Source organism: Sceloporus occidentalis, unplaced genomic scaffold (assembly GCF_023333645.1).
Source record: "Sceloporus occidentalis isolate IW3139 unplaced genomic scaffold, rSceOcc1.0.p SCAF_89, whole genome shotgun sequence".
NCBI lineage: Eukaryota > Metazoa > Chordata > Lepidosauria > Squamata > Phrynosomatidae > Sceloporus > Sceloporus occidentalis.
Window position 1 is genome coordinate 869,578 of NW_028317069.1, and position 17,647 is coordinate 887,224.

General features: G+C 45.5%; 1 pseudogene; it reads right to left on the reverse strand.

Annotated features, from left to right (window-relative positions):
- Positions 1–319: 319 nt before the first annotated feature.
- On the reverse strand, positions 320–12,410 carry LOC149284663 (neural-cadherin-like; annotated as a pseudogene).
- Positions 12,411–17,647: the final 5,237 nt, after the last annotated feature.

Genomic DNA, 17,647 nt, shown 5'->3' on the forward strand with positions numbered 1-17,647 from the left:
TTCATATTTATAAATCTTATAGCAAAAAATGGCGTGTCTAGAACGACCTTTATCTTACAGCTGCCATTCGCCGCGAGCCTCTATAATTAATTTAAAAACAAACATTATTCCTGCCTCTTTATCAAGAGAACGTATGTATAACCAAACTGACGTTCGTGGGGGGGGGGGGATAGGAAGGGTTATTAAAGACTTGGTAACAAGAAGCAAGATTTCTGAGCCAAAACATGTAAAATAATGCATCTGGGACAGAGAACGTAAAGATATAATAGCTACAACACTGGTCACAACAGCAGAGAAAGAGACTATTGAGGCTACTCACTTAAAGGATGTAAACGCTGATGTCTTTGTGAGCTCCTCGGTGCGGGTTATCATTTTGATCACCAATGGTTATGGTTAATGTGCTTGTGGTGGCCCTAGGTGGGTTCCCGCTGTGCGTGATTATCACTGGAAGATAAAAAGCCCTCTCTATCTCTCGATCGAAGGGCCTCAGAGTCTCAATAGAGGCCGTGCTGTTTCCGTGGTCAATTAGCATGAATGTTGAAGAATTCTGATGGTCATTTGGCAAAGTAAAAGTAAATGGGGCTCCGTTCTCTGCAGTATCTCTGAAGTCTCGTTGACATGGACCGTCTGAGGCCAGACTGCGTTTTCCCAAACACTAGGTTTGTATGGAGCAGCCAATGCTGGCCCGTTGTCGCTAACATTCAGAAGGTCTCTAAAGACAGTTGCACTTCCTGTTTGAGCTGGGGTACCCTGGTCTGAGGCTACAATCACCAGGTGGTATTTGGAAGTCACCTCCCGGTCTGGGGCTTTCGCCACGTAAAACTGACCGATGACATCAGACTCCGCGTGAATGCCATAAACAAACTGTCCATTCAATGCGGAGTCGGAGTCAGAAGCTGTGACATGCGTAACGGTAGAGTCCACGGTTATATTTTCCAAGAAAGGGGGCACTTGCAAAATGGATGGAATGAAAACCGGAGCGTGGTCGTTGCAGTCCTGTAACTCGATCAGGCAGTGGGAAACTGAAGAAAAATCACAGCCCCGGACCTCAATGGCAAAGTTAAATCTCCGTTCCTCAGGGATCTCATAATCCAGCTTCTTATTAAGTTTAATTATCGCATGTTTATCCTTTTGGTTGCTTTCAATAGTGAATGCGTGGCCTGGGTTTCCTCCAACGATGCGGAATGACAATAAAGCGTTTTCTCCGTCATCTTCATCTACTGCCACCACCTGAAGGATGTTAGAGTTAATGTCACTTGTCTCCCAGATGGTAGCATGCCACGTGTCCTGGGTGAACACCGGAGCGTGATCGTTGATATCTAGAACATGAATGGTTGCCGTAACAGTGGCACTCATTCCTCCGCCGTCTTCAAGGTCTAGGTTCCTGAGGGCTGTATAAATAACACTGGTGGTGGAGTCTATGCCGAAGATGCTTCGGTTAAGCAAATCCACGTGATTATTACTGATGGAGTAAGTCAGAATAGCATTGGAACCCTTGGTTTTATCATCTCGATCAACTGCACTCATCTCCATGCCAGACGCGTTGGAAGGAGCGTTTTCCAGCACATCTCCACTGCAGGTGTATCTCTCGCAGATGAAATGAGGCATGTGGTCATTCACAACATCAACATAAATGATCACATCAGCAAACCCTGTGAGGCCATCTCCTCCTTCATCTGTGGGAAGAACCACAAACCTCCAGAGTGCGTGTTCCATCCAGAGGCTTTTGGCCAAATATTCCTCCTCTCCTTTCATCCATGATAAAAACATTATCGGCTCCGCTTCCATGCAGAAAATACTTCATAATTCCTTGTTCTCAGTCATCTGGGTCTACAGCAGAAACCTTGACATACAAACATGTTTAAAGTACAAGAGACAAGTGGTGTAGACAGGGATACCTGCAGTACCAAAACCGGTAAGTGTGACAGTTCTTCCATTATGTGACCTTGGTACTCATTCTGCGAGAAAACCGGAGTCTCATCGTTTTTGTTCAACACGTTGATCGTGACCGTGGCATAATCTTCCTACTTCCCGTCCGACGCCTGCACAGTGAGTTAACATAACAGTAATGCTGGTGCGCATGAAATGCTGCGATCCAATGAGCAAAAGGTTTGTCTGCTCTGCCGCTAACCAATTTAATTTCTCTTTATTATTTATTTGTGGCTTTAACTGACACGTGACTCCTCAACAATCAGCAATCTGGCCCTAATACCAGACAGTGTTATCAGGCGAGAAAACCCCCTATGTGGCATCAGTAACTCTAATTAACGTGCTGAACCCCTGGTCTAGTGTAGATATTGGTATGCCCCTGTCCTACGGATTGGTATGGCCCTGTCCTACGAATTGGAATGGACCTGTCCTACGGATTGGTATGGTCATAAAGCACTTTCTTTTACACGTGCAAGTTACAGGAATATATGCTATGGTTAGAAGGACCAGGGATATCTGAAGAACATGCGTCAATGGGTGCAGATTTTATAAGTTGGTACCGCGTTTAGTAAACCCAGGAACACAGAGCTATAGGAGTCAGAGTGTGCGTGTGATGAGGTTTCACGTATGAACTCACCTCTCCATTCAGTCCGAGATCTTGGTCAGATGCAGACACCTGGAGCACAAATGTTCCCAATTCAAGCCCTTCTGTAACGGTGGCCTCATATATGGACGACGTAAAGAAGGGCACATTGTCATTCACATCTGCAATATAAACAAGTCTGGCTTCACTTTTGCTGTTCTAGCAGCGCAGGCACAGAATTGATATCCGGAGGTTCTACCTGTAATGTTAATGAACACTGTAGTGAAGGCAGCAAATGGCACAGCAGCAACGGTCTGAGCTCGGATCTTCAGGATAAAAGTCCCGGTTGTTTCATAATCTAAAGGTTCAGCTACAAGAACGGAGGCAGAGCCTTCTTCTCGATTTACTGTCAGGTAGAAACGAACGGGCATGTTAGTCTCCGGGACCAATGCTTCCTCTAAACTGTACATCATGCAAGGGTCTCCCAGCAGTGAGGAAGCTTTAACGGTCTGTAGGACTGGCAGAACATTGTGTAATTAACAGTGAATTACAGTAAAAAGAAGCCCTCAACAGCAGGATGGTCTCCATAACCCATTCCCTCTCACTAGTTTCACATCAGGCCTAACGGGAAGCAGATTTCTAGATGGGAATGATCCCTGGTAGCCGGGCATGAGGGAGAAATCCATATTCAAATGAGATCATTGACCAATGGGTGGAAGCCTTCTATGAATCCTACCGATGGCTGGAAGCATTGTACAGTTCCCACCAACGGGTGGAAAAATTCTACTGGTTTCCAGGTCAGAGGTCACGTCATTCCACAACAGGCGTGTCTCTCACGGTATTTTCTGGAATCACCAGGTCATATCTTTCTTTTCCCGGAACGGAGGGTGATTCTGAGCATCTGTGATTCGAACGGCTACTTCCACCTGCGTGCTTCTATTTCCTCCGTCCGCGGTGGTGACACGAACGTGAGAAATTAATTATATTCACTTAAACCTTCTGCATTTTGCAACCTGCCCGACTGTGTGTTTATAGAGGCCAGGTCTCGCACAAAGAAAAGACAAACCCCCCCCCCCCCCAAAATGCTCTCCCAATTGATTTAAAAGCTTTAAGCGACAGATGGTTGAGGAGCTTCATGCACCACTCACATACTCTGGTACTCAAAGTGTTAATTAGTTGTATGGTACTTGTCCTAGAGGGCTTTTCATTCTATCGCCCAACCAATTTCCAATTGCAGAGCTACCCAGAGGCACATATCAAAAAAACAAACAAACAAGAAAAAAAAGACAGTGGACGATTCCCAGCAATCATATTGTATAAAGGGGTCTGGGGTCAGAAGGCGACCCCACGATATTTTAATTTCACTTGTTGAAATGTAAGTTGGTTCTCTAAACACGGCATGTAAACGCTTACTACGTTACCCGAGGTATTGGCTGACAAACATAAAGCCACCCCGTAGAGGTGTTAATGCTGAAGGCCACAGGTTCCTCTCCAGACACAGAGTACGTGATTGTTCCATTCACGCCATAATCGTCATCACGTGCCACAACGCGGAGGAAGCTGGTTCCCACGGCAGCATCTTCTCTCAGGAAATCTGGGACAAGAATGGCCAAGCTCTTGTGGACCAGCAGATCTAGGAAGACTCTTAACTCTGAATTCCACTTAACGCTATAATTAGAAGAGGACAGAGGAACATGATGGGGATTTGGTGCTTGTAGACATCTCATACTCTACCCACGGAGGCTCAATTACATTTGTAGTGGTTGTTCTCAAAGCTGGGGTCGTAAAGCTGGATCTGTATGTTGATCTGGCACAGCCCTATGAGAGGCTCGGCTGCCTGGTCTGTGGCTTTGATGGCGACGGGGAACTCTTTCTGCTTCTCCCGATCAAAGCTCTGAAGGGTTGTCAGGACTTTTGCGTGGGAAACGTGTTAATGAAAGCACGGAGGCGATGTGACTGCCAATTCCTGCTATAACATGTAAAAAACATTTTCTCATAAGCTTGTGAGAAAAAAAGCTTGGCTGATTAACATGACCTACAACCATGGTTATAACCTGCATCGCCAAGCCTATCTGACGCACTGGTTTTAACAGAATCAAATGAAGCTCCATGATGTCACCTCTGGCTGTTGACCCTGGGGTAGAAGGGTAGAAGCGCTTACACCAATCCAGCAAAAAGCATATTAAAAACCTAGAACACAAATACACTGGGAGGAAAGTGTGTCCTCGGTCACCGTGCCGCAGCCCTTTAAGGTATAGGAGGCTGTGGCACCTGTGTCCGGGTGGATGCTGAATGCAGGAAGAGAGCCCTCGCGACGAACGATCCCGTACTTCACTTGACCGTTGACGCCAACGTCTGCGTCTTTTGCCTCCACCTGCAGCACAAACGTTCCTGGGGGCTGGTTCTCCAGGACTACGGCGTGGTGACGGTACTGGGCACACTGGAAATAACGTTAAATCCACACATTTGTGTTAGGATCTGGAGCCAAGGACAGTTCTAATACGGCTTTAGTTCGTTGGCGTTCAGTAAGGGATTATTCTCCTAAGCGGTTTTCTGGAGTTTGACTTAATGTATGAGGTACCTGATGGAAGACGGGCTTGTTCTGTTTGACGTCATCGACTCTCACAACGACCGTAGTCGTGCTGTTGAGGCTGTGAGGACCTCCCGAAGCGTTGTCATCTGTGGCGGTCACGTATAGAACATACTCGGCTCCATGATGCTTTGGAAGCAGGTTAGAACCCAGACGGATTATTCCTGTTAAATGGTTTGAGGATAAATAAATCACATTATTACAAATCCTTAACCAGGGTAAGTGATACCCCCCTACTCAACTACTTAGGAATGTCAAGTTATAGTTACTGTGATGGAATTCTGGTGAGGAACTTGATTTTATCTGAATTTTCTTCCCAAGGTAGCAGAATATGCAAGAAATAGTAGGTATCTGTAAAAAGCATCGGTGTTATTTTACAAAACAAAGCTCCACGTACCTTTCTCGGAGTCAATAATAACGTTTGCTTCTCTATTTCCTTCCGAAATGTTGTAAGTCACATGATCTCCATCTGGATCAAAGGCATGTACGGTGGCAACCAGGGTGTTGGGAGCCGCTTCCTCCGATACAAACGTTCTGTATCTGGAAAACAGTCCCCGGAGTACATAATCAAGTTCCTCCGCAGAGAAACGCTACCATAGAACCATTCAGTGCTACCTCCTACCCCGAGGCTCGTCCAACACCAAACCTATAGGTCTTCTGAGCCGAAAACTCATCCCAGCCTGGCAAACCACTTGTGAGACGTTATAGAATAAAGTCTATGCAGTCGCCTTTCATTTATGGATCGTATTGGGACAAACTCTCGAGCCTTCGTTGGGAGAGACATGATGATCCACAATGTATTACAACGCATTAGGTTATGGGAGTGAAGCTGATACACCGGCTACAATATTTTACGCCATAAAGAAAAAAAACCGTGACCTCCCCGGCAGAGACGTAATAGACATCTATGCCTGGCTTTAAAACGAAAAGCGCTCTCGTCTCCAAAGAATCGTGGGAATTACAGACATGTCATCGATGATAATAGGTTAAAAAAGAAAAAAAAAAATTGCATGACTTTGTGCAAGCGGAAGAAAAAAGGGTTACCAACGGCCATTACGCGGAGACGTCTGTTCTGTCCGGATCATACGGCTGCAATTCCAAGGAGACTGGAGAGGAGATTATTTGGGAATCCCTTGTTTAATGCAGCAGGCTGGAGGGACGCTAACGCCGCTCGATAGCAAATTATAGCCCAAGGCCCCTGTCTTTGCCTCCGGTCTAACGAGTTTTAAAGCTATAAAATGACGAGGGGGAGAAAGATGGGCGTTTGGAACACTTTGCGGGAAGGTCTCGCAAGACAAAGGAGGCTTTAAAGAATAAAAGTAGGGCAACAATGTGTCGGTCACAGAACGTCTACGTTTGTGATGGGGGAGAAGAAGGGAGAGAAGAAAGGATTCCGGCAATACACCGAGATGCGTTAATGGACAAAACAAACTTTGGCCCCTCGAGACGCCTCTCTTTAAACGACCATCTCACGCTCAATAAACTGACTAACGGCCCTGCAATCATTCTGACAATCAGGGCTATACACGGCACCCCAGGTAGACCGAGTGCAACATACAGGACAACAGAAACGGCATACGCCTCGCAGAGCGCGTGCACCATTACCCCGGCCTGCGGGGGGGGGGCAGTATAGATCACGACATTCAGAGTGGCTGTTAATTACCTGACAACACTATACCTCTTCTAAATTGATCGCCTAGCATTGTATTGCCCTCTACTTCGGAGGTGAAGCTTGGAAAATTGCCCAAAGTTTAACAGTTGGGAAAGATTGCCCAAAACTCTCAAGTTTGAATCTGTTTTGGATCCATTACTTCCACGCTGTGAAGGGGAAATGTTTGCCACCTACATGTCTGCACTACCCTAACTAAGAAGATTCTCGAGAGCTGGACCTACATGGTTTGAGAGAACTCTGGAGCTTCATCGTTCACGTTGGAGACACGGATGCGGGCGGTGGCTGTCCCGGTGTTTCGGTTTTCTCCGTGGTCTATCGCCAGAACCACAAACTCGTAAAGATGGTTGGGCCTCTCGTAATCTAACTCCCGGACGGGGCTAATAACGCCCTCCTCGGAGATGCCAAAATCGGGGCTCAAAGAATAATAGGAAACCTCGCCATCCAAACCGGAGTCGCAGTCAGTGGCTATCACTGGTTAGAAGCAAACATAAACAACAATAAGCATGCGTGGCGCTCTGATACACCATATCATTACACAGCAATACAGCCGGCAGCTGAAACAGCCCTATAGTAGGACAGTCGTACGGTTTTGGGGATTACAGCTGTAATTGAGTCGACGTTCACTTTCTGTGTTCCCAGATATCACTGGGGGGAAATTATGTTGAAGCCTTAAAGGGATAATTACATTTTACCCAATACATTTATACACTTACACATACACACATATACATACATACACACACACACACACACACACATATATATATATATATATATATACATACACACACGCATATACACACACACACACACACACACACACATACATATATATATACATACATACACATGCATATACATACACACACACACATATATATATATATATATATATACACAAACACATATACATGTTGTATATACTTCCAAATATACATACTTTGTATTTACCCCAACAATACATACATACATACACACATATACATATACACACACACACATATACATACATATACATACATACACACACACACATACATACATATGTATACACACACACACGTATACATATACATACTCTGAGTATCTCACCCCATGGGTGACATCTTTCAGACTGATGCCGGAAGCTATATTATACTAAATATTATACTATTGAAATATGACAAAGTCTTAAAATATTGAAGTTTTCCAATCCAAGAATGGAGAAGGGTCCGTCTCGGTTTCAACCGGTTAAGGCGCTAAGCTGCATCTAAGCGAATAATAAAATTCTACCTCCTCCAGTAATTAACAGATAGATCCTCTTCTCAGCCGCTCTCTCCTAATATACCAATATATAGCGAGAGTTATCACCTGTGTAGAGAGCTATAAGACCCCCACGCCAGCAAGGACTATCGCATTAGCCTTGTAAGAGAGCGGCTGCCGCAGGCACCGTTTCAGGTACGTTATCCTTGCTGTAGATTCGCTGCTGAAATTCCGGCTTGCACTCATTAACAGCTGTGATTCCAACCGCCACCTGCAAGATATTTAATGAGAAAAGTATTCAATTTGCACGGAGACATCTCAATAACGTCTTGTGCTGGGGGGCGTTCTCCTAAGTCAGTGATCATGAGTGGCTCATGAGGTCAAAAATAAACATCTCCTGTTTAATATACCAAAAGACTGTAAGCTCTTCAGGGCAGGGAATTAAACCCATAGCTGTGTTTTTAATAAACTCCCTATTGAGAAGTTCTGTACAGAGACGTATACAGAGAAATACTCCTAGACGCCTCCACAGTCTGTTGGGCTACTTGCACGGTGCTCTTCAGGTCCGTCGATTTTCGGTAGTGGTAACTCCCATCAGAAACTGGTGCGGGTCACTCTCAAAATCTACAGCCCTGATGAGCGTCACCTCGCCAGTGATCCGGTCAATGGAGAACAAGCTTTGGGGATCTGCGACCATGCCGTAGCTCAGGGGATTGCTTTGATGTGATATCGCGGATTCGGTCACCAACCTAGAAGATGGAGAACAGGTCAATCCATCACGGGCAGTGGCTCCAAAACCAGAGACCATTGAATGGCGACTTACGTGCTTCCCGGGGCAGCGCTTTCTGGAACGTGTACGGTGTATGAAGCTTGTTTAAATTGTGAGGGTCTGACACTGGCGATCACAGACACGACAGCCGGGGAACCTCTCATCCCAAGCTTATCAGTGGCCTGCACGTTGAGCAGATACTCCTGACCTTCCTGTAGACTCTGGTTAGTTGTCCGTAACCAACCTGTGCTACGGTCAACGACAAATCTGTCTTCTCTACCTGGAAAGCCAATAGATGTCATAAAAATGTACATCAAATCCTCAAGCAAGAACACTCTCGCCCCAATGCCAAATTAAAAACCCTACAGGGGGCTTGCAGAAAAGTTTCTGGGATACCCACCAGAAACGGCACGCATCTGCTCTCTATCACAGCATGTCCTCTATTAAACGCAAATAGAAATCTGAAGGAGAGAGGAACGCGTCGGGATCACATACATTGTGTATATGGAATTACTACCTTCCAATAAGAAATACTCTACTTCTCCCCTCATGCCTTCGTCTTTATCCATAGCATGTAGCTTATACTCGCGTGTTTCCCGGGCCAGCAGAAGGTAACACCGCAGCCAGGAAAGGCCAGGGCTCCATTGTCCACTCTGGGCTCTGTTTATTAACGTCCACCACGGTCAGCTCCAGGTGAATGAGGCGCAGAGCCGCTTCCAAGGGAAGAATTCTGTTATAAAATGTCAACCCGCGCGGGGGGGTGACCCCAGACACAACCCGCAGACAGATCCCGCGAAAAGGGTGAAACAAACAGAGAGAAAAAGGGTGAAACAAACAGAGAGAAAAAGGGTGAAACAAACAGGGAGAAAGAGAGAGGGAGAAAGAGAGAGAGAGAGAGGGGGACAGAGAGAGAGAGAGAGAGAGGGGGACAGAGAGAGAGAGAGAGGGGGACAAAGAGAGAGAGAGGGGGACAGAGAGAGAGAGAGGGGGGACAGAGAGAGAGAGAGAGAGAGAGGGGGACAGAGAGAGAGAGAGAGAGAGGGGGACAGAGAGAGAGAGAGAGAGGGGGACAGAGAGAGAGAGAGAGAGAGAGAGAGAGGGGGACAGAGAGAGAGAGAGAGAGAGAGAGAGAGGGGGACAGAGAGAGAGAGAGAGAGAGAGAGAGAGGAGGGGGACAGAGAGAGAGAGAGAGAGAGAGGGGGACAGAGAGAGAGAGAGAGAGGGGGACAGAGAGAGAGAGAGAGAGGGGGACAGAGAGAGAGAGGGGGACAGAGAGAGAGAGAGGGGGGACAGAGAGAGAGAGAGGGGGGACAGAGAGAGAGAGAGGGGGACAGAGAGAGAGAGGGGGACAGAGAGAGAGAGGGGGACAGAGAGAGAGAGGGGGACAGAGAGAGAGAGGGGGACAGAGAGAGAGAGAGAGAGAGGGGGACAGAGAGAGAGAGGGGGACAGAGAGAGAGAGAGAGAGGGGGACAGAGAGAGAGAGAGAGAGGGGGGGGAGAGAGAGAGAGAGAGAGAGAGGGGGGGGAGAGAGAGAGAGAGAGAGGGGGGAGAGAGAGAGAGAGAGAGGGGGGGGAGAGAGAGAGAGAGGGGGGGGACAGAGAGAGAGAGAGGGGGGGACAGAGAGAGAGAGAGGGGGACAGAGAGAGAGAGAGGGGGACAGAGAGAGAGAGAGGGGGACAGAGAGAGAGAGAGGGGGACAGAGAGAGAGAGAGGGGGACAGAGAGAGAGGGGGACAGAGAGAGAGGGGGGACAGAGCAACAGAGAGAAAAGGGGGAGCGACAGAGAGAAAAGGGGGAGCGACAGAGAGAAAAGGGGGAGCGACAGAGAGAAAAGGGGGAGCGACAGAGAGAAAAGGGGGAGCGACAGAGAGAAAAGGGGGCGCGACAGAGAGAAAAGGGGGCGCGACAGAGAGAAAAGGGGGCGCGACAGAGAGAAAAGGGGGCGTGACAGAGAGAGAGAGAGGGGGGCGACAGAGAGAGAGAGAGGGGGCGACAGAGAGAGAGAGGGGGGCGACAGAGAGAGAGAGGGGGGCGACAGAGAGAGGGGGGGCGACAGAGAGAGAGGGGGGGCGACAGAGAGAGAGAGGGGGGCGACAGAGAGAGAGGGGGGGCGACAGAGAGAGAGGGGGGGCGACAGAGAGAGAGGGGGGGCGACAGAGAGAGAGGGGGGGGCGACAGAGAGAGAGGGGGGCGACAGAGAGAGAGGGGGGGCGACAGAGAGAGAGGGGGGCGACAGAGAGAGAGGGGGGCGACAGAGAGAGAGAGGGGGGGCGACAGAGAGAGAGAGGGGGGGCGACAGAGAGAGAGAGGGGGGCTGTCACGGTCAGGACTACTTGCCAAGCTGTGACTGTGTGGAGGACGTGGGCATGAAAGAGTTAATAGCACCAGTCCTCTGGATTTACTAACTTCACCCCTTAACAAAGCATAAATTACACCAAATTAACCCCCAAATCCTGCCTGTATTCCCCAAGAATTGGTTCCCATCTTTGATGTGCCAATAAGTTATGGTGGAGTAAAGGTGATGGAAACCCCTCCACTAAAGATAGGAATGGAATTCCTATAAATCAGGGTCCTTATCTGTTAGGCCATGAATCACCACAGGGGTCCTTTGGGAAGATGACACCTCTATCCAGAACAGATACAGAGGGCATGCACAAAGAAACACATTTACATCAACCTCAGATTAACTCATTGAATGCTTAAACAAAGAAACTAACCACCTCTACTGGGTTACCCTTCCATGCATCCACTACATTACATGAGTCAATCATGGCAGGGGCGACAGAGTGGGAGGGGGTGTGACAAAGAGAGATAGAGGGGTGGGGGGGCAGAGAGAGGGGGGGACAGAGAGAGAGGGTGGGTGCTTACAGAGAGAGAGAGCATGGCAATAAATATCCGTGGGCTCTGATAAATGCAGGCTATAACAGGGATCGCTCCATAGACTCCCACAGATTTCTCTATTAATTGTTTAAAAGCAAGATTTTACATGTGGGGCAGTCACCATGGAGACCAGTGGGGTGTTAAATGTAGTGCAATCACCATGGAGACCAGTGGGGTGTTTGCCATGTAGCACTTTGGCCCAGGGTTCCGAATGGACCCCTTACCGGTGCCGTCCAGCACTCTGAAGAGACAGCGGTGTTTGGCGGTGGACTCTCTGTCCAGGGTCCTGAAGAGGGACAGTCCCCTGGGGGAGACCGGCTGGAATGAGGAGACATTGAGTTCTCCAGGTTCCAGGGCGCTCACAGCAAAGCCCAGGGCGGCGTCTTCTGCTATGGAGATGGCATAGAACGCCTGGGGCGCACAGGGGATGCCCTCTTCCACCTGAAGAAGCCCGGAGAAGCCTCCTCTTTACTGGGCACCGAAAACATCTTGGCCCTGGGGCAGATCCGCAGCTGTAGGGGGGGGGGGGGGTGCAGCGCAGCGGGGGCTGGCTGTGGTCCCAGGCATACACAGTCAGGTTGAGGGGCTTGAAGTAGTCGCTGGTGGGCTCGGCGAAGTAAACCAGCTTGTCGTTGGTCCCTTGATCCGGATCGTGGGCAGAGACTCTGAACACCACGGAGCTCAGCCCCGCCGTCTCATCCAGGCTGATTGTGGAGCCGTTTGCAGGGGGCAAACCGGGGGGCATTATCATTCTCATCCAACATGTGCACGGTGAGCACAGCCCGCTCGCTGACGGTATGCCTCGGAGAGGAGCACTGCTGGCAGCACAGCCCCAGCCTGAACACATACCGGGAGCTCTCCTCCCTGTCCAGCACCTGGGTGGTCTTCAGAGACAGCTGGGCATACCTGTGGTGGAAATAGACCTCAGAGACCCCCTGTCCCTGAGCAGCTCCAGATGCAGCCGGCGACCTGTTACCCCGGAGCCCAAAGGTTGGGGGATGATCCTGTTCAGGGGATGTTTAACCCATTCACTTTAGTCCCTATGGGCCAGTGCTCCTGCACGACCCGGAGAAGACATGTCTTCTGAGTTGCCAGTGCCGTTCTTTTTGCCACTTGAAGGGTCAACAAGGTCCCAATGATGACAAGACAAATTGCCGGTCAGAGAATGTCCCCCTTTTCTCTATATTTACATGTGTTAAAGTGATATTATCTGATATTATCGTACATCCTCAAACCAGAAAGTCATCAAAAATTTGAGGGGGAGTCCTAAAAAAATACCCATCCCAACAAAAAAAATATATATAATTTTCTGCCTGTAGGCAAAAAAAAAAAAAGTGCAAAAGGGAACTTGAGACGTTTTCTTCTGTTCTAGAAGGTATTTCAAATGTTACGCGTCAGGTTTTTTTTTCTTTAAGACCATTTTTTCCCCCCAATAACATTTTTATTCTTCAAGTGACCTTTGGAAACATTAGTAGATATTTCTATGCGGAAACCTAATGGACACAACATTTTTTCTATTAAAATTATCAAAGGAAAGATCTGGAGGCAGGCTGTCAGTGTGACCGATTCCGAGGAAGAGAGACATAGCCCATCTGTTTCTATAGGAGCTTAACAAGATCTGTGAGCGTTCGGCTAAATAATGTGTGGCAAACAATTACTCGTATAGCCGTAAGCCGCTTACGATGTCATTTTTCCAATGCAGTCTTTGGTGTATGATACCCCAGGGAGTTATTCTCAAGTACTATTTAATGAGGTGCATTACAATTTATTATCTCTCCGAATGGGCTACACATTGAGATTGGCTGCCAGCTTTTAGACCACAAATCTTTAGATAACCCTCATCTTTCCTCTGCGTGAACCCAAGAACCCAAACTTGTAGCCCACTGCTGCCATCAACCTCTTCTGCAGCAGCTGTAGGCTCCGCGGACCACCGGCTATATGGACGCTCCACGGCACTGAGTAGGCGCACGGGCAGCGGGTCTATATAATATAATATAAAGACGCAGATCTGCAGATATAAAGTTATAATATAAAGACGCAGATCTGCAGATATAAAGTTATAATATAAAGACGCAGATCTGCAGCTATAAAGTTATAATATAAAGACGCAGATCTGCAGATATAAAGTTATAATATAAAGACGCAGATATGCAGATATAAAGTTATAATATAAAGACGCAGATCTGCAGCTATAAAGTTATAATATAAAGACGCAGATCTGCAGATATAAAGTTATAATATAAAGACGCAGATATGCAGATATAAAGTTATAATATAATGACGCAGATCTGCAGATATAAAGTTATAATATAAAGACGCAGATATAAGGTTACGATATAAAGAGCCAAATCCAGTGAAAGTAACGCGTGGCCGAGCCAACTACCCACAGCCATCGATTATCACATTTGTTGCACGAAGTCAGAATTATCCGGGCAATTAAACACGGAACGTCCAGTACACGGCAGAGAAACGAGGGGCATCTAGGGGCGTGCGGGAGGCTTTAAATAACACATAGCAAACAAAAATGGCAAACGGCATTATTACTATTATTATTATTACTTATATACACAATATATACAACGTATCAGCACCAAGAACTTGGAACGATCAGCTTTACCCACATGACAGGGTAACCGGCACACCGCGGCCCAGCGAGCGAATCAAACCCCAGAATATGGACATAAACTCTGCACAAACAGTAAACAGCGCTACAATATTAACACCCTGTGTGCCACAGCGGCGTGCGGCACATCGCAAGGCAAACACAATCGTATTGTTAAAGACATATAAGCGAGCGGCAAACATCTCAGATGCTACATCACAACAGCATAAAACACAGGGTTTAACCCTTTCGGCCCAGTTTGTATTTTAAATTTATTTATTGATAAATAAAACCAGATGCTTGTCTTGTAAACAAGCCACTCACCGGCCCTCCAATCCTTACTGTAATAGTTCAGCCAGAGTCCAAAATTTTGGTGTAATAATCCAGACCCCAGAGCTCCGCTGATCTGCAACCAATATTATATTCCAGGGCCTCGGCCTGCTACTTGATTGAGCAGATAATTCCCCAATTCACCCCAAACAGGCTTTTCGGGGGGCAGAAAGTTGACAGCAGCCCCCCACGCAAACTTGTGGGGTCTTTTGGGTTTACATTTCTTAATAGAAAGAGTGGATTAAGCGGCAACATCAAAGCACCCCTTTGGAAATCACTGAACAGCCCAGCAGTCCTGACCCAGGTGGCTCAATCAGGGCCGCCCTCTACCTGCAAGATCCACCTCCATTCCTACCAGGAGATCCTGACAGCCTGCAGGGGGCAGACCTCGCAGTAACAATACGTGAATAAACCATGATATTCATCGGAGGTCAACTACAGGAGCTGTAACAGGGCACCTACCGCATGGAGAGGGGCAATAATAATCATTATTATGTGAACGATGTATAACGGGGCAATATCTCCCCTTTACAGACATGGCGTCTGTTCATCCTCACCCCAGCCTCAGGGGGCACCGGAAAATTAATGGGGTTCATTGTCCACAAACATATTCACTGATGCAACATTTTTTTTAAATAAATGATTGTATCGATAACAATAGTAATAATATTATTAACAATAATAATAATAGCAATACTAATAATAATAATCATAAAATATAACAATACTAATAGTAATATTATTATTAATAATAGTAGTAATAATATTGTTAATAACAATAATAATAGTAATAATAATAATAGATGCTGGAATGTATTAGGGATGTAACACTTTGTGTAATAATGTATCAACGTCCTCATTACTCGTGCTGCATTTTATTATAGCTGAATCGTTACAATTCTCCAAAATGACAAGATTTTGTATCTTTCACTTACATTATCTGCAGCCCTAGCGCACGCTATTGCTGGTGATCATGTGACATTTGGATGCCCCCCCCCGTTATACTCAATGCTTGGTGGATGAGCTCAGTAAATCGCCCCAACACATGTATTTGACCACCGTGCAGTAAGACAAGTACTTTCATCCAAAGTAACCCTTACCCCCATTACCCCTTCACAGTAAGTGAAGTACTTTTGTGTTAAAGAAGACAATACATTTCTCCTGTTTGCTGTCCTTTGTGCTTAATATAATTGGATATATAATAATATATAATATCATATTATTACTGTTTAATATGAGGGAAGCACATGCTTCATCCACAGCTACAGCGGAATCTTTGTGTTTAATATAATTGGATATATAATAATATATAATCTCATATAATAACTGTTTAATATGAGGGAAGCACATACTTCACCTGCGGCTACAGCGGAATCTTTGTGTTTAATATAATTGGATATATAATAATAAATAATATCATATAATAATGGTTTAATATCAGGGAAGCAAATACTTCACCCGCGGCTACAGCGGAATCTTTGTGTTTAATATAATTGGATATATAATATATAATATCATATAATAACTGTTTAATTTCAGGGAAGCACATGCTTCATCCGTGGCTACAGCGGAATCTTTGTGTTTAATATAATTGGATATATAATAATAAATAATATCATATAATAACTGTTTAATATGAGGGAAGCACATACTTCACCCGCGGCTACAGCGGAATCTTTGTGTTTAATATAATTGGATATATACTAATATATAATATCATATAATAATGGTTTCATATGAGGGAAGCACATACTTCACCCGCGGCTACAGCGGAATCTTTGTGTTTAATATAATTGGATATATAATAATATATAATATCACATAATAATGGTTTAATATCATATAATAACTGTTTCATATGAGGGAAGCACATACTTCACCCATGGCTACAGCGGAATCTTTGTGCTTAATATAATTGGATATATAATAATATATAATATCATATAATAACTGTTTAATATGAGGGAAGCACATACTTCACCCGCGGCTACAGCGGAATCTTTGTGTTTAATATAATTGGATATATAATAATATATAATATCATATAATAATGGTTTCATATCAGGGAAGCACATACTTCACCTGTGGCTACAGCGGAATCTTTGTGTTTAATATAATTGGATATATAATATATAATATCATATAATAACTGTTTAATATGAGGGAAGCAAATACTTCACCCGCGGCTACAGCGGAATCTTTGTGCTTAGGCTTTTTATGCAAATTGTCCCATTTATGACAATCTCCAAGCCACTAATGATACCTCCAGACTGAGAGGGTGGATGATTGCTCTGCTATACAAATGCGCAGATTGTAGAGTGTATCGTTCTGTATATACAATACAATTTGTAACAATGCATCCCGGGAACATGAATACAGAAGTAGGGGAAGGCGATTGGAGATTATACAATTGGCCATTTTAGGAATATCAGTTTTAAAGTGTTTTATATGCAGGGAAACGACGGTCCCTCTTTTTCGAATGTATCAGTTTCTCTTGGTCTGTCAATTCTAAATTTGTCACAGCCTTTGAATGTATGGACTGTATGAGGCGCTGCAGAAATAATAATAATAATAATAATAATGAAGCAGTTCTATGTCCAAAAGCAGGCAGTGCTAAGTCGCCCTCTGCTGGAGAAGAAGCACAACTACATATAAATCAAGGTTCTTGTTCAGGATATTTCTGTTCTTCCACCAGGGCTAAGAATATTTTTTTTCTTGCATGTTGACATCTATGATTTGTATTTGTTCTATATTGATGTAAACATGCATGGAATCCATTAGTATTGTACATATGGAGTTGCCCCTATGTGTAAGATATTCTAGAGGTACATGTAGTGTAAATGTATTGGTCCAATTGAGGAATATTTTTACCCCTTTTCTGATATAGAAAAAAGTCTGTTTTTAACCAATGGGTTAAAATTTAGGGCTCTATATTTTTAAGTTGCCACAGTAAGCTTTTCCGTATTGTAAGATATTATTATGAACTGTTAATATTTTGGTACGATGGGGGAAATTTTTTAACTCCCATGTAGAATGTTGAAAAATGACAT